This window comes from Equus asinus, chromosome 10, assembly GCF_041296235.1.
Source record: "Equus asinus isolate D_3611 breed Donkey chromosome 10, EquAss-T2T_v2, whole genome shotgun sequence".
Taxonomy (NCBI): Eukaryota; Metazoa; Chordata; class Mammalia; order Perissodactyla; family Equidae; genus Equus; species Equus asinus.
The window spans coordinates 24,120,098-24,144,363 of record NC_091799.1 but is presented as its reverse complement, the minus strand read 5'-3'; the positions used below and the strand labels follow the sequence as shown (position 1 = coordinate 24,144,363).

General features: G+C 38.3%; 1 long non-coding RNA gene across 1 annotated transcript in view; it reads left to right on the top strand.

Annotated features, from left to right (window-relative positions):
• Positions 1-24,266, top strand: part of LOC139046344 (uncharacterized) — a 143,916-nt gene that overhangs the window by 17,592 nt on the left and 102,058 nt on the right. The gene's annotated exons all lie outside the window — the stretch shown is intronic.

Below are 24,266 nucleotides of genomic sequence, written 5' to 3'. Positions count from 1 at the left end.
ATGATAATCAAAACAGCATGGTACTGGCACAAAAACAGACACACAGACCAACGGAACAGAATTGAAACCCAAGAAATAAAACAGCACATCTATGGATGGCTAATCTCCAAAGTAGCCAAGTACATGCAATGGAGAAAGGAAAGTCTCTTCAATAAATGCTGTTGGGAAAACAGGACAGGGACATGGAAAAGAATGAAAGTAGACCATTATCTTACACCATACACAAAAATTAACTCAAAATAGATTGAAGAGTTGAATGTAAGACCTGAATCAGAAAACTCCCAGAAGAAAATATAGGGAGTACACTCTTTGACTTCAGTTTTAGCAGCATATTTTCAAATACCGTGTCTACTCAGGCATGGGAAACAAGAGAAAAAATTAACAAATGGGACTCTATTAGACTAAAAAGCTTCTGGAAGGCAAAGGAAACCAAGATCAAAATAAAAAGACAGCCCACCAACTGGGAGCCAATATTTGCAAATAATATATCTGACAAGGGGTTAATTTCCAAAATATATAAAGATCTCATACAACTCAACAATGAAAAAACAAACAACCCAATCAAAAAATGGGCAGATGTAATGAACAGACATTTTTTCAAAGAAGATTTATAGGGGCCAGCTCAGTGCTGCAGCAGTTAAGTATGCACATTCCACTTCGGTGGCCTGGGGTTCACTGGTTTGGATCCCGGGTGTGGACATGGCACTGCTTGGCAAGCCATGCTGTGGTAGGTGTCCACATATAAAGTGGAGGAAGATGGGCACGGATTTTAGCTCACGGGCAGTCTTCCTCAGCAAAACAGAGGAGGATTGGCAGCAGATGTTAGCTCAGGGCTAATCTTCCTCAAAAAAAGAAAAAAAAGATGTATAGATGGCCAACAGCCAGATGAAAAGATGTTCAACATCACTAATTTTTAGGGAAATGCAAATCAAAACTATAATGAGATATCACCTTACATCTGTCAGAATGGCTATAATCACCAAGACCAAAAATAACAAATGTTGGAGAGGTGTGGAGAAAAAGGAACCCTCATACACTGCTATTGAGAATGCAAACTGGTACAGCCATTATGGAAAACAGTGTGGAGATTTCTCAAAAAATTAAAAATAAAAATACCATAGGATCCAGCTATCCCACTACTGTGTATTTATCTAAGGAACTTGAAATCAACAATCCAAAGAGATGTATGCACCCTTATATTTATTGCAGCATTATTCACAATAGCCAAGATGTGAATGCAATCCAAGTGCCCATCAACTGATGAATAGATAAAGAAGTGGTATATATATACAATGGAGTACTACTCAGCCATAAAAAAGACACAATCATCCATCTTGCAACAGCATGGATGGACCTTGAGGGTATGATGTTAAGCAAAATAAGCCAAATGGAGAAAGACAAACACTGCATGCCTTCACTCATATGTGGAAAATAATCAAACAGATGGATAAAGAGAACAGATTGATGATTACCAGAGGGGAAGGATGTTGGGGTGTGTGCAAAAGAGGTAAAGGGTCATATATATGTAGTGACTGATAAAAATTAGACTATTGGTGGTGAACATGATGCAGTCTATACAGAAATTGATAAATAATAATGTATACCTGAAATCACACAATATTATAAAAAATTATGACCTCACTAAAATAAATTGAAAAAAAAATAGCTACCATGTCTTAAATTTCTGTTATATGCCGGGAATCCTATTAATTGCTTTATCCAATTATCTCTTTTAAACCTCATAAAAACCCTGCCTGGCAGCTCTCAACCCCATTCTAAATTGTGGAAACAGATTCAAAGAGGTCACGTGATTTGGTCAAAGTCACACAGAGAGGCAGTGTAGAGTAGTGATTACAGGCTTTGTGGCTTTATTGCCTGCATTAAGATCCTTGTTCCACTATTTCCTAGCTTTGTGACCTTGGGGAAGTTATTTAACTTCTTTAAACTTCATTTTCTCATCTGTAAAATATAAGAGTAAGTGAAACAATCCATGCAAAGTGCTCAGCACAGTGCCTGGTACATAGTAAGTACTTCATAAATGTTAGTGGTTACTAAAAGTAATTGTATATTATACAGTCATTATATGCTATTTTTATTATTACAACAAGCAAGTGATACCACGGATTTAAACTTAGGTCTCTCTGACCCTAAATTTCCCTCATTTCCCTCTATTCAACACTGTGTTTGTAAATTTTTAGTTATTGATGAAGATAGGACCAATTCTCTTTTAATTGCTTAGACTCCGTGAAGAAAAGATTTGCCAGTTTATCAGTCAGAATAGAGTAGATTATGCTGCATTAATGAACAACTTTCATATTTCAATGATTTATCACAAAAAAAGTTTATTTCTTCCTCCCATTTCATGTCCTAACTGGGATGACAGAGGCTTTTTTTTTAATTATTATTATTAATGTTATGATAGATTACAACCTTGTGAGATTTCAGTTGTACTGACATTTTGATGACAGAGGCTTTTTATCATAGTCACCCAGGGACCTCAGCTGGTGGAGGCTCCATCTCGACACGTGCTTCCACCATCATCAAGGCAAGAAAAAAGGGGAGATGGTGACTTGTATACTGTGCCTTAAAGACTTCTGCTTGGAAGTGACACATGCCACTGCTGCTCTCATTTCCTTGGCAACAGCCAGTAACACGGCCAGGTCTAACTTCAAACAAGCAGGGAAAGGGGCAGTTTTCTGGGTTTAGGAAAGAGGTGAGAACTAGACATCAGCGTGTAGCATTAATGACTACTGTACCAATAATTTCAACTTTTTTAGTTTCCTAAGTTGATGTTTATCTTTTTGATTTCTAAATCTGCCCCCATCCCTTATGCATATAGATTCTTCAAGTAAAAGCCTAAAAATAGTTTCAGAGAACACCTCTCTTTCAGAGAGGTATATCAGAGTTTTCTGGAGACTTTTTCAAAATCATGTGTTGAGGCCCCACCCAAGACCTAGTGAACTGAAGTACCTGATGGTCAGGCTCTGGGTATCTATATTTTGAAAAAGCTCCCCAGATGGTTCTGGTTTGCTCTCTGTCATTATTCTGCAATTGTAGACTCGCATTTGTTTTCAAGAGTTGCTCTTAAGACAGATGGGAGGAAACAGAGCTAAAAGGATCAGAAAGAGGAAAGCATGAGGGTAGAAATTATGACTCAAGTGCAGCAGGGTCATTTTTAGGCAAAGGAAACTCAGGATAAAGTGATGTATAGAGTTTGAAAGGCAGCGAGATGATGGTGGTGGCTCAGATTGAAAGAAAAATTCCAAAGATACTAGTTGACTAGTTAAGTGAACCAGGAGATCCCTGGGTATTTCATGACAGGCCTAACTAAGGAAGCTGAGCTCTGGCAGAAGTTGGCGTTGCATGGGTGGTTGAAGGACCAGTTTTCTGACCCACAAATATGGGTCATTTATTCAACATTTATTCAAGTCTTCTTTTATGCCTCTCAGTGCTGTGTGATTTTTTTAATGGTAAACACTGAGATTCAACTAAAGATAAATTAAATGTTTATTCCACATCTCCTAAAAAGTTAAAGTGGTCTAAATATAAGGTCTCTTTTAATCTGTACCGAACATAGGGGTTGTGGTTACTAAAAGCTAGTCAAACCATACATAGGAATTAAAAGAAATACTGAATCCTTTTTCCTTGCACTTTTGGTGGTTTTTTGTGAAATATAAAAACAAAGTGACTTTTTGTCATCCCACATTTCCTCTAAACGACGTTGGTTTCTTGATGGAGAAGTGGAAACTGGAAGAAAAGAAGTGGAGAGCTATCGCTGTGTTTGTTCTACTTTATTATTTATTTACCAAATTTCCATGGATTGAAAAGAAAATAAAAAGACAAGCTATGCACCAAATCATGGCAAACAGTCTATATTATCTGGATTTCATAAAACTAAGGGGTGATTTTTACACAAATTTCATCAAAAAATAAAATTAAATTAGGCTTAGCATTCAACAAGGTGGTGGAAATTCAGTTAGTGAAACTATCATTTGTTTAAATGTAAAGCTACCATGTTTTTATAGAGTGGCAATACGGTAATTAGTAAAAGCGTTTGTGTCGGTGATTTTTTTCCCTTGAGTGAAGTTAATCAGTTTTATGCAGTCTTTGAATCATTCTTACCTGTATTTCAGATTTTTATTCAGGTGGTGAAATTGGCACAAGTCTTTTCTGAGAATTCAGGACCTTCCAAAGTGGCAGAAAGTTAATTGTTCCCTCAACAGTACCAATAGGAGCATTGGGAAGGCACAGTTTTGTGACTGTAAGGAAAGTGAGCAGCACAGTGGTGGTATTTAGTGACGTTCACCTTGAAAAGAAGCTTCCTCTTAGAATCCTTCACGTAATCCTTAATTTAGAGCAGGTGAACCACAGTACTAACCAGAGAGCAAGGGGTGAAGTGCAGAAACGAGAGCGAAAGATGTGGTTCTGTGTCTTGAAGTGATCCTAGGCAGTTTGTAAATTGGGTACATTTTGTCCTTGGTATCCTTTCACTTCTCTTATCTGCTTCTCTTCTACTTCATAGTGCCAGGTGCTAATTACCCTGATTACCACATTGTCCCAATCCATCCAAGCATGTCTTCTCCCATCCAAGCTCTCTTTACACCAAAATTACCTACATTCCTCTCCTGCAGAGTCTCTGATATTAGAAAAAAAGTAACTTCATTGACTTGATTTGCCCTAAGGAGTACACGGTTTATTAACAGCCAACCTCTTAACATTTTCAGATATAATTGTTATTTTTAAGAAGCATGCCTGTTCACACCTAATTAATTTAAATTTGAAAGAATTTCTTTCATTATAAGGATGTAAAAAGAGATTCAGACAGTTTCAAAAGGGCATTTTTTTTTGATAGGGGTGAAAGTAGTTTGGTTATCTCCTGGAAGACCAGTTCTGCCTGTACTTAGCAACCTGAGCTGTTCCAGCTTTTCCACAGCTTTCCTCTCCTAAGCAGGTGAGCCTATAAATTCTTAAGCTCTCAATTATTTCACAGTGTCTCCTTTGAGGATGGTAGTAGGGCTGTTGGTTTTATTAGATGAGTTCTTTGAAAAGTCTTCTCTGTACCTTGGTTACTATGTTACTAGATATGTTGGTTATTAGGTTTCTGTCTCGAGAGAGTCAGGGAGGAGAAACAGATGAAGAAAAATATGTAATAAGCACTATAATAAAAAAGTTTCTTAGAGGAATTGACATTTGACTTTCTTAATTCATTCAGCAAATAATAACTTGGTGCTTACCATATACCAAGTACAGCCTAGGTGCTGGGGATACAGTGATTAATAAGATGGACATGGTCCCTGCCTCTATGGAGCTTCCTGTCTAGTGGTTCCAGACACATCCTCAGGGAAACAGTTATTACATAGAGATCAGGCAAAAGGCCAAGACTTCCTTTCATATCCCATGATAGTAAAGTAGCATTTCATACTATAGACTGGCAAAATAGCTGATCAAGTTATCTTGTAAGGTCATATGGGACTATATACGCACTGAGGAGGAAGCTGTGGGGAACCAGAAAGCTATTGCCATAAATCAATTTAAAGGGGAACAGGAGTGACTGATACATGATGGGCGCCTTTAATTACATGGGATAATTTAAAGCATGTAGGTAACATACTCAAATTGCAAAAGTGTTGCCTTAATGGAATGAAACCAAAGCCTTTATGGGATAGCAGTGGAAAAAATCTCTATTGGCTTGTAGTCATAGGGCTGAGGTAACTGAAAACCAAATTCAGAGATTGATTCTGTGGTTTGGTAAATTATATTAGTACATGGATTCACATACTTTGCCAAGTATTTTATATGAATGTTAGGTTAAGCTAGATTAGGGGAGAGTGAGGTCTTGACAAATGGAATAGCAATATATGAGAGAAATCAAGGCTTAGACAACCCCAAACTCCTAGATTTATCTAAAACAGAATTCTCAACTGTGGCACTACTAACACTTTGGACTGGATAATTTTTTGTTGCGGGGGGGCGGGAAGGGGCACTGTCCTGTGCGTTGTAAGATGTTTAGCAGCATCCCTGGCCTCTACCTACCAGATGCCAGTAGCACCCCATCCTTGAGTCATGGCAATCAAAAACGTCTCCAGATATTGCCAAATATCCCCCAGGTGAAGCAAGGGAGGAAATTGCCTCTGGTTTGAGAACTGTTGGCCTAAAGTGTTACCTTTTATGTAGTCTTTGCTTAAGGAAACCACGACTCATTGAGAAAGAAAACAAGGAAGTCATCTCATGCCCCATCTTTCACTATAGCTTATCTGGTAACCAGGATTAAAACTTAACATATCTCAGAAGGCAAAATATAGGATCAAAGTAGGAAAGATTAAGTGTTACATCCACAAGAGTTATAGGAATTTGCTAAATTATGTCATGAAAATATGGGGACTATTTGCAGAAATGGATTTGAGGGTGCTTGACCAAGGAAATGGAAATGGAATTTTTAGATGAAGCTGAATAATTGATAAGATTGCACTTGCCAGAGATTTGGCAGTCAGTGTGGTGGCCTGGGCAGCCAGCTGTGGTGCTAACAACGTACTGAGCTGGCTAATCCCAAATAGCGTTGAAAAGTCAGAAGAATTCGGCCTAAAAGAAGGAATAAAAAATTTTAGGGTAGAACATAGATGCAAAAATCCTCAACAAAATTTTGGCAAACCGATTACAGCAATACATCAAAAAGATTATACACCATGATCAAGTGGGATTTATACCAGGGACACAGGGATGGTTCAACATCTGCAAGTCAATCAACGTGATACACTACATCAACAAAATGAAAAACAAAAACCACATGATCATCTCAATAGATGCAGAGAAAGCATTTGACAAGATCCAACACCCATTTATGATAAAAACCCTCAGTAAAATGGGTATAGAAGGAAAGTACCTCAACATAATAAAGGCCATATATGATAGACCCACAGCCAACATCATACTCAATGGACAAAAACTGAAAGCCATCCCTCTGAGGACAGGAACAAGACAAGGGTGCCCACTTTCACCACTCCTATTCAACATAGTACTGGAGGTGCTGGCCAGAGCAATTCGGCAGGAAAAAGAAATAAAAGGAATCCAAATAGGTAATGAAGAAGTAAAACTCTCGTTGTTTGCAGACGACATGATCTTATATATAGAAAACCCCAAAGAATCCACAGAAAAACTATTAGAAATAATCAACAACTACAGCAAAGTAGCAGGGTATAAAATTAACGTGCATAAATCAGTAGCATTTCTATACACTAACAATGAACTAACAGAAAAAGAACTCAAGAACTCAATCCCATTCACAATCACAACGAAAAGAATAAAATACCTTGGGATAAACTTAACCAAGGAAGTGAAGGATCTATACAATGAAAACTACAAGACTTTCTTGAAAGAAATTGACGATGACATAAAGAGATGGAAAGACATTCCTTGCACATGGATTGGAAGAATAAACATAGTTAAAATGTCCATACTACCTAAAGCAATATACAGATTCAATGCTATCCCAATCAGAATCCCAAGAACATTCTTCACAGATATTGAACAAACAATCCTAAAATTCATATGGGGCAACAAAAGACCGTGAATTGCTAAAGCAATCCTGAGCAAGAAAAACAAAGCCGGCGGAATCACAATCCCCGATTTCAAAACATACTACAAAGCTACAGTGATCAAAACAGCATGGTACTGGTACAAAAACAGGTGCACAGATCAATGGAACAGAATTGAAAGCCCAGAGATAAAACCACACATCTATGGACAGCTAATCTTCGACAAAGGAGCAGAGGGCCTACAATGGAGAAAAGAAAGTCTCTTCAACAAATGGTGCTGGGAAAACTGGACAGCCACATGCAAAAGATTGAAAATTGACCAGTCTTTTTCACCACACACCAAAATAAACTCAAAATGGATCAAAGACCTAAAGATTAGGCCTGAGACAATAAGTCTTTTGGAAGAGAATATAGGCAGTACACTCTTTGACATCAGTTTCAAAAGAATCTTTTCGGACACTGTAACTCCTCAGTTGAGGGAAACAATAGAAAGAATAAACAAATGGGACTTCATCAGACTAAAGAGCTTCTTCAAGGCAAGGGAAAACAGGATTGAAACAAAAAAACAGCTCATTAATTGGGAAAAAATATTCACAAGCCACTTATCCGACAAAGGGTTAATCTCCATAATATACAAAGAACTCACACTGCTTAACAACAAACAAACAAACAACCCGATCAAAAAATGGGCAGAGGACATGAACAGACATTTCTCAAAAGAAGATATGAATATGGCCAATAGACACATGAAAAGATGTTCATCATCGCTAATCATCGGGGAAATGCAAATCAAAACTACACTAAGATATCACCTTACACCCGTTAGATTGGCAAAAACATCCAAAACCAAGAGTGACAAATGTTGGAGAGGTTGTGGAGAAAAAGGAACCCTCATACACTGTTGGTGGGAATGCAAACTAGTGCAGCCACTATGGAAAACAGTATGGAGATTTCTCAAAAAGTTAAAAATAGAAATACCCTATGACCCAGCCATCCCATTACTGGGTATCCATCCTAAGAACCTGATATCAGAAATCTCAAGAGTCCGTTGCACCCCTATGTTCATCGCAGCATTATTAACAATAGCCAAGACGTGGAACCAGCCTACATGCCCAGAAACTGATGATTGGATAAAGAAGATGTGGTATATATACACAATGGAATACTACTCAGCCATAAAAAAAGACAAAATTGGCCCATTCACAACAACGTGGATGGACCTCGAGGGTATTATGTTAAGCGAAATAAGCCAGTCAGAGAAAGACGAACTCTATATGACTCCACTCATAGGTGGAATTTAGTATATTGATAAGGAGATCTGATCGGTGGTTACCAGGGAAAAGGGGGGGTGGGGGGAGGGCACAGAGGAGGAAGTGGTGTACCCACAACATGACTAACAAAAATGTACAACTGAAATCTCACAAGGTTGTAATCTATCATAACATTAATTAAAAAAAATATATTTTAATTATAAACTATTTCAAGTATGCTAAAATCTAGAATAAAACTACTTTGTTTTCAAGTGGCATGAAATAAAATACTACAAACACACACACACAAAAAAAATTTTAGGGTATAGGAGTGCAAGATTAGGTCTATCATGCAATCTGTCCATACACTCCTCGTATGTCCTCTGAGCTATTCCAGAAGACTATGTTTAGTTTTGCCACAAGGAGTGGATTAGTGAAGGAAGCATCAGAATCATTAAAAAGCACTGGCTGCCCTTTCTAGGCTGAGAATGCTGATGGGAAGGGCTGCATTTGAAATGAGAGTGCTAATTTCCATGGGGGTGTCAGAGTCCTATGACAGAAATGAACAAGTAGTGGGCATGATCACCAAATTGCTGGTTGAATGTGATCATCTAATCTCAGGGAGGTTTACTATTGTTAAATTAATTTATTAAAATTTCCTTTTGATTGTAGGAGTAATATGTGAATATTTCTTGTTGTTAAAAATTCAAGAAAAATAGATAAAGCAAACCCTCCCTAGACTCCCCTCCTCCAATCCATCTTGCTTTCATGAAAGGCTCACCAGAAATTCTCCATTGCGGAAGAGGCTCTTGATGTTAAGATGTTCATGATGGCCCCCTCTGTAAATGCCAATTCTCTTCTTCTCCAACCAGCCCAGTGCTTGCTGAATGGGTTTGTCAACACAGTGGCCATGATGTCAGTGATGAAGGCTATGCACGGGCTTCAACCTCATGGACTTCCCTTCTCCAAGGCTGCCTTGGGCATGCCATTGCTGAGGACCCAGTTTGCCAGCAACAGCAACCAATTCTGAGACCTAGACTTAGCATTCCACCTGTAGGCATCCAGCCAGTTCTGTTGGCAGATAGCTTACCGTGAATCCCTTCTGTTGTGGGGAGTGGGAGCAACAATTTCAGATCTTGTATAGTGACTTCCCTTATGATACATGAGGATTTATCTCTCATGCTGCCATCCTCTCTGCTTGCTTTCTTCATTCTCTCAACATAATTTTTGGCTGAGTAAATATTCAGTATTTACATTATACCTATGCATATGTTATTTGTAGCCAAACATCGTAATGTATTATGATCACATTTCTTATTTTTTGTTTTTCCTAAAGGTAAAAATTGCTTATTTAAAATTTTTTTTCTCATTTTTCTTTGTACTGATTGCTGATTTAAATAGACTTTTATGTCCCAGGACAAATATTAATGGACCCCCCCACACACCACATGTCTAAATATTTAAAATTTATAAATCAAGCTACTAAATAAATTCTCTTGTCTTGATATACATACTTTCACAAAAAATCTGAAAGTTATCTGAAACCTGGGTTTTTATATGACTGAAAATCTGTGAATTATCAGACAACTGAATTTAATTTTTTTTTTTTTTTTTTTTTTTTTTTTTTTTTTAAAGATTTTTTTTTATTTTTTTCCTTTTTCTCCCCAACGCCCCCCGGTACATAGTTGTGTATTCTTCGTTGTGGGTTCTTCTAGTTGTGGCATGTGGGACGCTGCCTCAGCGTGGTCTGATGAGCAGTGCCATGTCCGCGCCCAGGATTCGAACCAACGAAACACTGGGCCGCCTGCAGCGGAGCGCGCGAACTTAACCACTCGGCCACGGGGCCAGCCCCCAGCTGAATTTAATTTTTATTGCAAATCTCTGAGTTGGTGGTGTTTGGATGAGTAGTAAAGGCTTGCAAAACTAATAAATTATTATGTTCTTTTCCATAAATTTTATTTCCCTTGCTTTAATTTCAGCAAAATGTTACACTGAAACTTCATATGAATTTTGATTTATTGACAATAATACTATATTAGACTTTTATTGTGTCATTGTAGACCTTACTTATTTTTCTTTTAAAACATTCAAAATTATCTATTATAATTAAAAGGCAAGATACAAATTACAATCAAAGAATAGAAAAATTTGAAAAATATTTAAAGCTGGAATTTTTAATGTAATATTTTAATTAAATCACATTAAACATTTTATAAAAGTAAAACTAATTACAATTCTAGAATCAGTATCCATCTGTCAGCGTAAAATATGAATATCTTTCTTTACATATATTACATCCAGACATATACACACACAGATTTAAGAGTAATATGAATTATTTAATATTACAAAATGTTTCTCAGCTGCCGTGTATAACAGCATCGAATAGTATGCTAATTAGTGAATATCACTGGATACTCCAACTGGAATCTGAAGTGAAGTAAAAAAAACGGACATTTGATGCTTTGAGACTTTAGTATACAAGTATCTATTTCATTCATGCTCTCAGAGAGGAAGGATTTGTTAAACTAATTAGTTTGTATTTTCTCTTACCAAAGTGCTTCTACTGTTCAAATTCTCTCCTTAGCAAAGTCTGGCTTTGAAGCAGAAGCACAACCCACACACCGACATAGGATTCAGGGACAGTCGCCTTGTATTTTGAGGAGAAAGGAGGACAAGAGCAAGTGATGTGTAGAAGCATCTCCCTGGAGCCTAAATGAAGTTAGTGTCACAAAAGGAAATATTTAAGGTTGTGGCCTGCACTGTGCCAGCATGAATTTATACATTTATTCTCTCTCTCTGATGTATAGAGCTCTTTAACATGTGGGGCCCAGGCCCAGCTCTAAGTTTGGTGTTGGGTCTTAGCATTCAGCATGCATGTGCGTAAGTTCATGCTCCTGTTTCCAGTGGAGTACTTGTTCCCATAGCTGTTCTGCCATTCTGCGTTCACCAGTTCTAGTCTTCCGTGGGAGTAGTTACTCAATGTCACGAGAGAGGAGCTAGAGCTCTATCTCCTTTTCTCCTTTTTGTATTTTTTAATCTTTTTATTTAGAAATAATCTTAGATTTACAAAAAAAGTTGCAAAGATATTATGGAGTTCCTGTATACTCTTCCTCAAGCTTCCTCTAATGTTAACATCTTCCATAATCCAGCTGCATTACCAAAACTAAGAAATTAACATGAATACAATACTGTTAACTAAATCACAGACTTTATATGGATTTCACCAGTTTTTCCACTGATGCCCTTTTTCTGTTTCAGGATATCACATTGCATTCGGTCATCATGTTCCCTTAGTCTCCAGTCTGTGACAATTGTGTGGTCTTTCCTTATCTTGCATACCCTGACAGTTTTGAAGAGTATTGGCCAGGTATTTTGTAGGCTGTTCCTCAATTTGGGTTTGTCATGATTACATTGGGAATATGGATTTTGGGGAAGACTACCCCAGAGGTGAACCGCCCTTTTCATTGCATCGCATCAGGGATATGTGCTATCAACATGACTTATGACTGGTGATGTTAACCTTCAGCACTTGGCTAAGACAGTGTCTTAGGTTTCTCTAGTTACAATTGCTCTCTGTCTATACCCTATTCTTTAGAAGAGAGTCATGAAGTCCAGCCCGCACTCCAGGGGCAGGGAATCTATTTTAAAACTGCATTCTGTCAATCCTTATGTAATATCCCTTTTTAAGCCCCCACTTCCAAAGGTCCACTTAGTTCCTGAGCCTTTGGAATATTCTTTGATATACATCAATTTAGTTTTTGGCTTTCCCCACCACATCCTAAGTCAATTTTCTGCATTCCAGCTTCCAAAATTTTGTTGCTATTGCCTCCTCTTCTATTCTCTCTATATTTATAGGTTTATAGGGTAAAAAAAAAAAAAAATCCCTCGACTGTAGTTTTAGTGGTGTTTCAGAGGAATTGAAATTGAATTATTATGTTCAATCTGCCATCTTTGTCTGCAAGCCTTGAGACAAACACTTTTTATTATTTATATATTTATTTATTTGCTGAGGAAAATTCACCCTGAGCTAACATCTGTAGCCATACTTCCTCTATTTTGTGTATGGGTCACCACCACAGCCTGGCTGCTGATGAGTGGTATAGGTCCATGCTGGGGAACCGAGCCTGGGCTCCGAAGCGGAGTGCACTGAACTTATCCACTAGGCCACAGGGCTGGCCCGAGACAAACATTTTTTAATCGTCAAAATTGACATTTAATTTGTGTTTGGATTTGCCATTTCTGTTTGTCATAATTCTACCATTGATATAATCCATGGAATGACTGAATGCTTTTTTTGTACCATTATTGTATTTCATAAAACATTGTGATCAGTCATGAAACTCAGTTCACAGCTAGAGAGGGAGGCTTCTAGTGTTGGTTGGTGTGATTACTCCTGATTATCAAAGATAATTTACCTTTGAAGCAACTTTGAAGTGAAGCAACATTTGAAGTGAAGCAACACAGCGATAGTAACAGCAGAAGAGCCCTTACCTGTAGCTTGGAGAGACAAAAGTAAGAAGGCTGTGTTACTGAATCCCAGAGCTGGGGGTCATCTGTTTGAGGCTAGGACCTCTAAGGACCTGTCTAGTGGGAGCTGGGGCCACTAAGGAGATGCAGTCACTGCCAGAGAAGTGCCTGAGATAGAAGAGAGAGGGAAAGAAATATCCTGGCTTATTCCTTCCCTCCCCGCTCCTCCAATCTTTCAGAATTCAGCTGATAGTGAGCCTGGGCATCACAGTTAACAGAGGTCAGCCCCCCTGCAGTACAGAGCAGAGCAGTGGAAGGGCAAAGAATGGATTTAGGACAAATGGCTCAGAATCTATATAGCTCACCCCTTTTGGTACTCTGCATTTAAATTGACCCTTCTACCCATGTTTAGTTCCTTCATACTTCTGCCTGTCATACACACAAAGACACTCTCCCCTTCTCCCCAAACAAGAAGAGAGACTCAAAGTCCCATTAGTCATTGTATCCTTCTCAAGTTCAGGATCTATTGGTGATCCTCATTCCTCTCCAGCAGGTCCAGATGTGACTTTTTGTGGCCTGATGACCTATGAACTAAATTGTAAATTAAGTTCTACTAACACTCCATACAAAACTGTAGAAGAAGAGGAAGGGAAAAAAGTAGAAATCATTGATTAATACATACATAACAAAAATGTGTGTTAGTTCTACAGTCTTTGTTGCTGTAAAACGTGACAAAGTCATAGCTGATTTTTATCACTTCCTCTTCTACCACTTATTCCATATTTCCTTTGCCTTTAACTAGCACTGCATGTAGTTAGGATCCTTTACTTGACAGGGTGACTGTATCAGTCAGGATACATTCAGAACAACAGAAAACACACTTGGTATTTCAACAGAGAGAATCTAATATAAGGAATTGGTTAAGTAGTTTCAGAGAACTGAAAAAGAAAAAAGAGCATACTGAGCTAACCCAGAGATAGGAACTAGAGGATGAAGCTATTGCCCCTAGGGCTGAGGAGACAAAAAGAAGCTTGATGGAGAGGTCCCTCAGAGCTCTGTGGAGGGGCCACTGCCTAACTGTAGCTGTCTTTGATTAGGCATGATGAGGCTGGTTCTAGGAGTGCACCCCCACACACAAACTGAACACTATAATTGATAACCACTTGTCAAAGGAGTGTACATATTCTCCCTTCTTCTACCTTGCAGAATCGAACAGGAAGTCAATTGGCAAAGCAGAAATATAATTCTGATAGTCCCAGCCCCAGCGTCACAAAGCAGAGTATAAAAAGCATGGGTTTGGACTGAGAGACAACGGCTAACCACTGGGACAGCTCATCACTTTGCCTACCTGATATCCACACACAACTTTCTACATATATTTCAACTTCCCATACAGCAATCACAAATTTCAGCTTTTCTTTAACAAGACACAACTACCCTTTGTAAAAATAGACACTCTCACCTTTTCCCCGAAAAGAAAAGGTCCCAAATGTCATTACATTTATCTCTGGGTGATGTTAATTACTCCTCAAGTTCGGAGTCCCTCTTGAATATTCTGTAACCTAAATATGGAATTGTAAAGTTAACCATTGCCATGAATTCTTAAAATTACAGTGGGAAAGGAGAAGAAAAAATAAGCTCATATATACTAAAATACATAAACACACACATATGTACACCTACATTAAGCAAATAAGAAAACAATGTTTAGGTATTTGTCCTTTTTTCTGTCTAGTCATGAGCCTGTAGCTGATATTTGTAACTTCCTTCTTCCCTACTCACTTCATGTTCCCTTTCCTCCAAGCCACCACCTCTAGCAGGTGCTGTGACCCAAAGCTTCATTCTTGAAGGCTCGGGATCTCCAGTGGTCCTATCTTTCCTTGGTTACTGTAGTTTTCCACTAACTTTTACAGTGAGAATGTAGAGGAGGAAATGGATATGGGTGACACAAAGGAAGTAGAATCGACAGACTTGCTGACTGAAGCCATGTGCAGTGGGAGAAGAGAATAAAAAACCGAAACTCTATATGCGTGTTAAAAAGTTTACTCATGTGACACAGTTTTGGTTTAAGTTTGAGTGGCGTTCAGACAGATCTGGGCTTAACGTAGAATTACCAACTGTCCTGGTTTGCCCCAGACTGAGGGATTTCCTGGAACTGAGACTTCCTTTGCTAAACTGGGAAAGTTCCTGGCAAACTGGGACAAGTTGGTCACCCTAGACTAATGTGAACTGGTGGGGCGGATTAGTTGCATGTGTCAAAAATGAACTCAATATCTTTGTAACATAAAAGTAAGATGCATATTTGGTAGAATGTCTCCAGCTCACCTAAGATACTAGATAGATCAAATACTAGTTGAGGAGATAGATCACAAGCAATATATATCCCAACACTGAAAAACAAAGTAAATATTTGATGAGTAGTTGATAAATATTTATTTTTTCCCTTACATATATCCTTTGACATTTTGTGTGTGTGTGTCTGCCTATCTACCTACCTATCTATCTACCTACCTATCTAATCTATCTTTATTTTCTGAAGCAGTGCCTGGGTGTGTTTCTTCATAAAATATTCATTTTATGCTTCCAAAAGTATTTCCACATTGTTTATAATGTATAGATAATAACATCACCATGTATTAACATTAAATAATCCTCTGCTTATTCTTAATCCAGCATAGGTAAATTTAGGTGGTTTAAAATTGCAAGAAGAAAAATAATTTATTTTGGAAAATTGCACATTTTTGTAAGTTTCTAAAACACTGAAAAATTTAATGTTTTATGTTTGAGGAATTACTGTAACTCACTTATTAATCCATAAATGTAATGGTATAACCATCAAATCCTTTTTCACAGGCATGCTATCTTAACAAGTTTAACTTTTGGAAGAGTTCTAAAATTTGGATCCCAATTCTATAATTGTACTTCGGTGATAACAACTTAGTGGGTTTGTTGATTAAAAAAATGTTTGTTTAGGTGATGTGCATATATGCTGCTAAGTCCATTTTTGGTGGCAGATTAGTTGACAAGAGCAGATTATTAGCATGAGCACTGTCTCCTTTAGGGAGTGAGCAGTCAAGATTCCTTAAACTTGGCCCCACCTTTAGTGGTGCATGGACATGGTGATTCTTAATACTCCATGGTAACTAGCGTTCAAATCCATCCCCAACCCTCGGAACCCATGGATCCAATGTGGGTTCTAGGGAGAAAGGAGGTTGGAAGTAAAATCTGTGACTCCCTCTAACAGAGTCTAATCCAGAGGGGACAGATTCTTTCTCACCACAGACCACCCCACAGCTTTGGAAGCTTGAGTGCTTTAGGGCATTGGTGGCTTCAGTTGCAGATAGGTTGGGGGGTTGCCAGGAGTGGGGAGGAGGAGCTTGATAACATGCACTGGCGCATGGAAGAACTGCAATACTTGGCAGGGTAGAAGAACGTTTATGCAGGTGGGGCATGAGTGATTGAAATTCGAGTTATTACAGCAAAGTTAACATCAACGGGCTGGGAGCGGGGAGGCCAGAGGAAACTTGGCGACACAGGCTTTTCTTGAGGCAGTTCCAGTCAGGAGGAAATGATGGGTTGATTAGGCTTACTTTCGTTGTAATCTTGCGCCATCTAGTGTTAATTCTCATGTACTTCTTTTGTCCTAGTTGATTAAACGAAGGCAGATGAATTAAGACTCTGAGGAGTTTCCAAAGTCATCAGTTATTTGTTTGTCCATTCGACAAATACTGATTGAATACCTTCTATATGCCAGTTGCTTTTCTGGACATTGGGATTACAGCTGTGAACAAAATGGAAAAACACTGAACTCATGGAAGCTTACATTCTTGTGCAGAGAAAGACTAAATAAGATAAATAAATTAAATATATAGTATGCTATATACTTATAAATGTTAAGGAGAAAAGATAAATCAACGAAGGGAGAATTAAGTTTAAAATTTTAGAGGGAGAGGAATGTCTACAATTTTAGATCAGGTGGTCAGGTTGGCCTCACTGAGAAGATGACTTCTGAGTGAAAAACAGTGAGGGAGCATTTCAGGCAGAGAAGATAATCAGTGCAAAGGCCTGGAGGTGGAAGTGTGCCTGGCAAGCCCAAGGAACAGCAAGGAGGAGTAGACTGAACTGGGGGGCCTTAGGGACCACAGTAAGGACTCTTGCATTTATTCTGAGTGAGATGGGGAATCATAACAGTTTTTTGTGGCAGAGGGGCGTGATCTTACATACAATTTAATATGATCACCCTGGCTGCTGTGTTGAGAGCAGATTGGAAGGAGGCAACGGCAGAAGCAGGGAGAGCAGAAAGAGGCTGTTTTCATGATCCAGATAAGAGAGTATAGCTTGAACCAGAGTGATGGCAATGGGGCAGGGCTGGGGGTAGTAAGAAGTTATTGATGCCTACTTTGCTCTGGCTTACCTCAAGGTTTCAGGGCTGAATTGTTCAGAAAAGGAAGGGAAGGAGGGCAGGGGCCACTTCTAGGTTTTAATTAGCCTGGAACTGGTTTCTGTGTATGGTGAGAGAAAGGGTACAGTTTCATTTTTTCCATAGGGATATTCTGTCTTCCCAGCACCATTTGCTGAAAAGATTATCTTTTTGGTTTTTAGGACCACGCACTGCTGTTACTGCCATATATAAAGTGTTCATTTATGTGTGTCATTGCATATCTTGGTTATGATCCATTGATTAATTTGTCAATTTCTGTGACAATCTTACATTGTCTCAATTTTTTACTTTATAATCAGTCTGAATATTTGATAGAGCAAGAACTCTCATCTTATTTTTTTTGAGTGTTTGGATATTCTTGGCCCTTAAGATTTCCGTAAAGTTTAAATTGGCTTGTCAAATTCTACATTAAAACCCCTCAAAACCAAAAAACTATACCTGTTGGGAATTTTAAGTAGGATTGAATCGGATTGGTGAATGGTTTTAGAGTGAATTGACATTTTTATCCTATTGAGTCTTCCAATTCTCCATTTATTTCAGTCTTCTTTAGTGTCTTTCAACAGACATAAAGGTCTTGCATATCTTTTGATAGATTTATTTCTAGATCCTTGTTTTTTTGTGCTATTGTAAAAGACATGTTTTAAAAATTTATTTGCTGACAATTTATGGCTGGAATTTGGAAATGCAACTGATTTTGGTATATTGATTCTTCATCTAGCAATTTTGCTAAACATTCCTATTAATTCCTATGGTTTATCTTTTTGCAGGGGGTTTCTACATACACAATATATCATCTGTAGGTAATTATACCTTTGATTTATTTTTCTTAAACTTCATGTACTGGCTGGAATCTCTAGCACAACATAGAATAAAAGTAGTGATAGTCTACCCTTTAATTGTTCCTGATTGCAGAGGAAAAGCTTTAGACATTTAACCTTAAGCAAACCATAAGTTTGCTTTGGTTTTCTGTAGAAACTCTTAATCAGATTAAGGAAATTCTAATCTCTTCCCCCCTTTTTTGTGTGTGAAAGTTTAAATAAAATCATGAATGGATGTTAAATTCCATCAAATGTTTTTAAAATTTAGCATCTTGTGGAAATATGATTTTTCCTGCTTTAATCTTTTAATATGGTAAATTTCACTGTTTGATTTCCTAATGTTAAACCGACCTTAGATTCCTAAGATAAATCCAACTTGGCCATGATGAGTTATTAAAATATTAGAAATATTTTCTTTAACATTTTTTTGATTCATGTCTATGAGAGAGATTGACCTGTAATTTTCATTGTCTCTGTACATTTAAAGATGCCTGATAGCACTGTCAGGTTTTGGTGTCAGAGTTTGGCAGCCTTCTAAAGCTCTCTTTTTCTGTCATCCTAGAGTGTGTGTAATTTTGGATTTATTTTGCTGGAGAACCCATCAAAGCTTGGAGTTATTTTTAAAATTAATTAACATATCAAAGAGTTCACCTATTTCAAGCACATAATTCAATGTTTTTTAGTATGGTGACAAATATGTGCAAGCTTCACCACAGTCAATTCTAGAACATTTTCAACACCACACAGAGAAACCAGGTACTCTTTAGCTGTCACCCTCCTATCCCTCTAGCCCCCTAGCCCTAATCTACCATGATCTACTTTCCATCTTATAGAATTGCCCATTCTGGACATCCCATGTAAATGGAATCACACAATATGTGGTCTTTTGTAACTGACTTTTTTCACTTACTATAACATTTTCAAGGTTCATCCATGTTGTAGCATGTATCAGTTCTTCATTCCTTTTTATGGCTGAATAGTATTCTGTGTGTGTGTGTGCACGCATGTATGTGTGTAAACCACATTTTGTTTATCCATTCGTGCATTGATGGACATTTGGATTGTTTCCACTTTTTGGCTTTTCTGAATAGCGCTGTTATGAATGTTCATGCAGAAGTTTTTGTTTGAACACCTGTTGTTAGTTCTTTTGGGTGTATACCTAGGAGTGGAATTGCTGGGTTATATTGTAATTCTATGTTTAACTTTTTGAGGAACCACTATAAAGTTTTTCACAGTGGCTGCTCTATTTTACATTCTCACAGCAATGTACAAGGGTCCTAACTTCTCTACATCTTTTCCAACAATTGCCATTTGACATTTTTTTAAATTATAGCCATTCTAGTGGGTATGAAGTTCTATCTCAATGTAGTTTTGATGTTCATTTCCGTAATGACTAATGTGTTTAGCATCTTTTCATGTGCTTCTTGGCCATTTGTATATATTTTTTAAGAAAAATGTCCATTCAATTCCTTTGCCCTTCTTTGACGTTGGTTGTTTGTCCTTTGTTGTTGAGTTGTAAGAATTCTTTATATAGACAAGTCTAGATACTAGATTTATCAGATAAGTGATTTGCAAATATTTTCTCCTATTCAGTGGTTGTCTTTTCACTTTCTTGATTGTGTCCTTTGACACACAAAAGTTTAAATACAATTTATTTTTTCTTTTTCTTTTGTTTTTAGTGTCATATCTAAGAAACAATTGCCAAATCCAAGGTCATGATTTCTCCCTGTTTTCCTCTAAGAATTTTATGGTTTTAGCTCGTTTAGACTTTTGATCTATTTTGAGTTAATTTTTGTAAATAGTATGAGGTAAGAGCCTAGAGTTATTTTTGTGGGAAGCTTTTTTTCCCCTCTGACTCAATTTCTTTAAGGTGCTCTATTTTTCAATTTCTTCCTGTCATTTGCAATTTTATATTTTTCTTTAAAGATTTCTCTTTCGTCTATATATTCAAATTTGTTGGAAATTTCTCTTCATAATATCCTTTTATTTTCTTTTAAATATCTATTCCATTGGTGATAATGTCTCCCCTTTTATTTACGATAGTGGTTGTTTGTGTTTTCTGTCTTTTTTCTTGTCGAATTTTGTGAGTGGTTTGTCAATTTTATTAATCTTTTTAGATAGAAACTACTATATAGGGGCCGGCTCCGTGGCTGAGTGGTTAAGTTCGTGCACTCTGCTGTGGCGGCCCAGGGTTCAGATCCTGGGCGCGGACATGGCACCGCTTGTCAGGCCACGTTGAGGCGGCGTCCCACATCCCACAACTGGAAGGACCTGCAGCTAGGATGTACAGCTGTGTACGGTGGGGGGGGGGGGGGGGGGCGGGGGTGGCAGGGTTTGGGGAGATAAAGCAGAAAAAAAAAAAAAGGAAGATTGGCAGCAGTTGTTAGCCCAGGTGCCAATCTTTAAAAAAAAATTAAAAAAAAGAAACCACTATATAGCTGAAGAAATAGAACATTGGCAGTCATTCTTCTTTTTTAAGTACTGGTAACATTCTAGACCTTATCCTAGATAGTGATTTTACATGTATGTATTTTGTTTTTCTTTGAAATATTTTCATTTTGTACAGTCTTTGGTAGGGACAATAGATTTCATAATTTTAAAACTTTAAAAGTTAAAGCAAAAATTAACTATATTAAGCACTAATGCTTTGTTTAAGATACTGAGTGAAAAATTTCAAAGTACAAAAGACAGACATCACTTAGTAGAGTTTTTCAATAAAGTCATTTTTTGTTCTGACATATTTCAGACATAAAAATGTAAAGGCTTTTATAATGAACACCCCAGTACTGACAACCAAGCTTAAGAAATAAAACATTTCACATATAGAAGAATACTGTGTGTCCATTTCTAACTGCATTTCCTTCCTATCACAGAGGTAACCACAATCACAAATTTGGTGATCATCCTTGCAATTCATATCTCTATGTTTTTGCCTATATGTATATATCCCTAAACAGTATGTGGTGTTACTTTGCATTTTATAAAGTAATATATAAATGGTAGGATATGGTGTGTGACCTTCCATAGATAGCTTTTGCTAAACATTATTCAATAAATATTTTTGCTAAAGTTTTCCAATTTTTTGTTTTGAGATAATTTGGAATTTCTTGTTGGAGCTTTTTTTCATTGGCTGCTCTAGAATCCCTATTAGATAATTCCAGCATCTGATTTATCTCTATGTCGGTATCAGTTGATTGCCTTTTCTTGTTGGGACTGTGATTTTTCTGGTTCTTGGTATGATGAGTGATGTTTTAAATTGTAGTCTGGACATTTTGAAAATTAAATTTTGAGATTCAAGATGCTACTTAAATCTTTTATTTCAGAAGGTTATGTTTAGTGCATAGTCCCTGGCTTACTTTTTTGGGCTGTGGTTCCAATGACAGTATAGGTTTCAGAGCCTATAGAGCACTATTCTGGTCCACTTCATTCACCTGGCACCACCAGGGCTCCTGCTTGATCCTGCTGATGCTGTCTGCAGGGGCAGAGTGCACTTTCCCAGACTGGTCCTGCAGGATGGAGCGTGGGAGATGCTGGGCTATGGGGCAGTGGGTGCTTCCCTGAACCTGTTCTCTGGGCCACCCGGTGCCTGCCTGATCACTGCTGGTGTTGCCTGAGGGGTGGAAGGTGCTTCCCTGGGCTTCCCAGTGCCGCTAGGTGGTAGGTGCTGGATGCTGGGACAGAGAGTATCTCCTGTGGCCCTTTCTCTAGGTCACCTGGTACCTATGGGCTTCTTACCCTATCTCTGCCAGTGCTGCTGAGGGAGGGAAGCATCACCCTGGGCCTCCTACTGCCTCTAGTGGGAGTGTTGGGAGTTACCCTTTGCTATTAGGTGGAGGCCCTGGAGATGCTAGACATGAGTCTTCCTCTACTGCTGAGGAGAGGGCCAGGAGACACAGGGTTCATTGGTCCTTCTGGGTGGAATTCTCTGCCTACTCTTTGCAGGTGCTGGTGGAGCAGGCAGAGCAGGTCAGGTATGGAGTGGAGATGGGGTTCCCCACCAGGTCTCTGCTGGGCTGCCTCTTCCCTGGGCCTTCAGCCAGAGAAAGCTCGCTTTTCCCAAAGCTCTTTTTGTCTATGCATTTTGGTGATTTTGAATTGTGGGCCTCTTCAGTGCCCAGTCTGGGATGTACAGGAGACAAAGGGAAATGCCAGGGAACTTGCTGCCATGTTGTTCCTCAAGTCCTAAGGTCCCTAGCCAGTCTGCCTTTCTCTTTCCACGTTTCAGAGTCCTTTAATTGTTGTCTGTAATTATTTCCAGGATTTCTTAGTTGTAATTTGGGGGGAGTAACGGGAAAAGTGAGACTATGTCATCTTGTCCAGGACCAGAAGTCTCAAAGAAAGCAGGCTATTTTATTTAGTACTTCTTTCCTCAATCCATCTCTCTCCTATTTTATATAAACAGTAAGAAGAAAGCTTGGCAATCCTTTATCTACATGACCAAGCTCATCAGGTATGTGTTCTATTTTCTACAAAACTGGAGGAGGCACTGTTGTCACACTTTCTGTCACTACATAGCAAAGATCCTCCTTCTTCCAGCCTCCGATAATGTGTTCCTTGCTTTCCTTTGAGCTCTCACTGACAGTGTCCTCAAAGTCCAGATTTCTACTAACAGTCTGCTCAAAGCAGTTATCATGCTCCAAAAAATCTTCCTGGCTTCCATCCACTGCCCAGTTTCAAAGCCACTCCCAGTTTGAGGTATTTTTTATGGCATCACCCTGCTTTCAGGTACAAAAATCTCTATTAGTTGTCTATTGTTGCATAACAAATTACCCCCAAACTTAACGGCTTAAAACAACGCACATTTATTATCTCATACTTTCTGTGGTTCAGGACTCTAAGCGTGGTTTAGCTGGATCTTCTACTTCTGGGTCTCTCACAGGGCTGTAATTAAAGTTTGGCTGGAGGTAAGGTCTCATCTGAAGACTCAACTGGGGAAGGATCTGCTTCCAGGCTCACTTACGTGGTTGTTGGCAGTATTCAGTTCCTTGAGCTTGTTGGACTGAGTGCCTCAGTTCCTTTCTGGCCTTTCTGGCTATTGGCTGATGACTGCCCTCAGATCCTTGCTATGAAGACCCCTCCAACACTTCAACTTACTTCACCAAAGGCAGCAAGAGAGTCTGCTAGTAAGATAGAAGTCACAATCTTACGTAACCTAACCATGAAAGTGACATCTCATCACCTTTGTCATATTCTATTGGTTGTAAGTAAGTCACTACATTCAGCTCACACTGAAGGTGGGCATTGGGGGGAGGGTGGGGACTGCACAAGGACATGAATACCAGGAGAGAAGGATCACTGGGAACCGTAGGAGGTCTTCCTGCCACAGTCATTGTCAATATTCCTTATAATTGTAGTGTCTTACTAGCCAATAATCCTCACCTTTTATAGAATACTTACTAAGCCTCAGTTTTCCTCCCATAAGAGAGGATTAAAATAATAACTTATTGTGACTTTAGAACCTCCAGTTCTTCTGACTAATTTATGGAAACATAGTCCATATGACTACATAAAGATTCTTATGGAGGTGGTTACTCCCTTTCCTGAACCACTATGGCACTTTAGCCACGTCTTCCTTAGGAGTTTTAGCACTTTTAAACTTGCAAAAGAGATATTTGTGAATAGTTTTTTTTTTTAATGATTGACCTTAGGTTTATTCTGTAATTGATTTTGACTAGTTTTTGCTTTTCAGGCAATGGTTTTTTTTTTTGTTTTGAGGAAGATTAGCCCTGAGCTAACATCTGCTGCCAATCCTCCT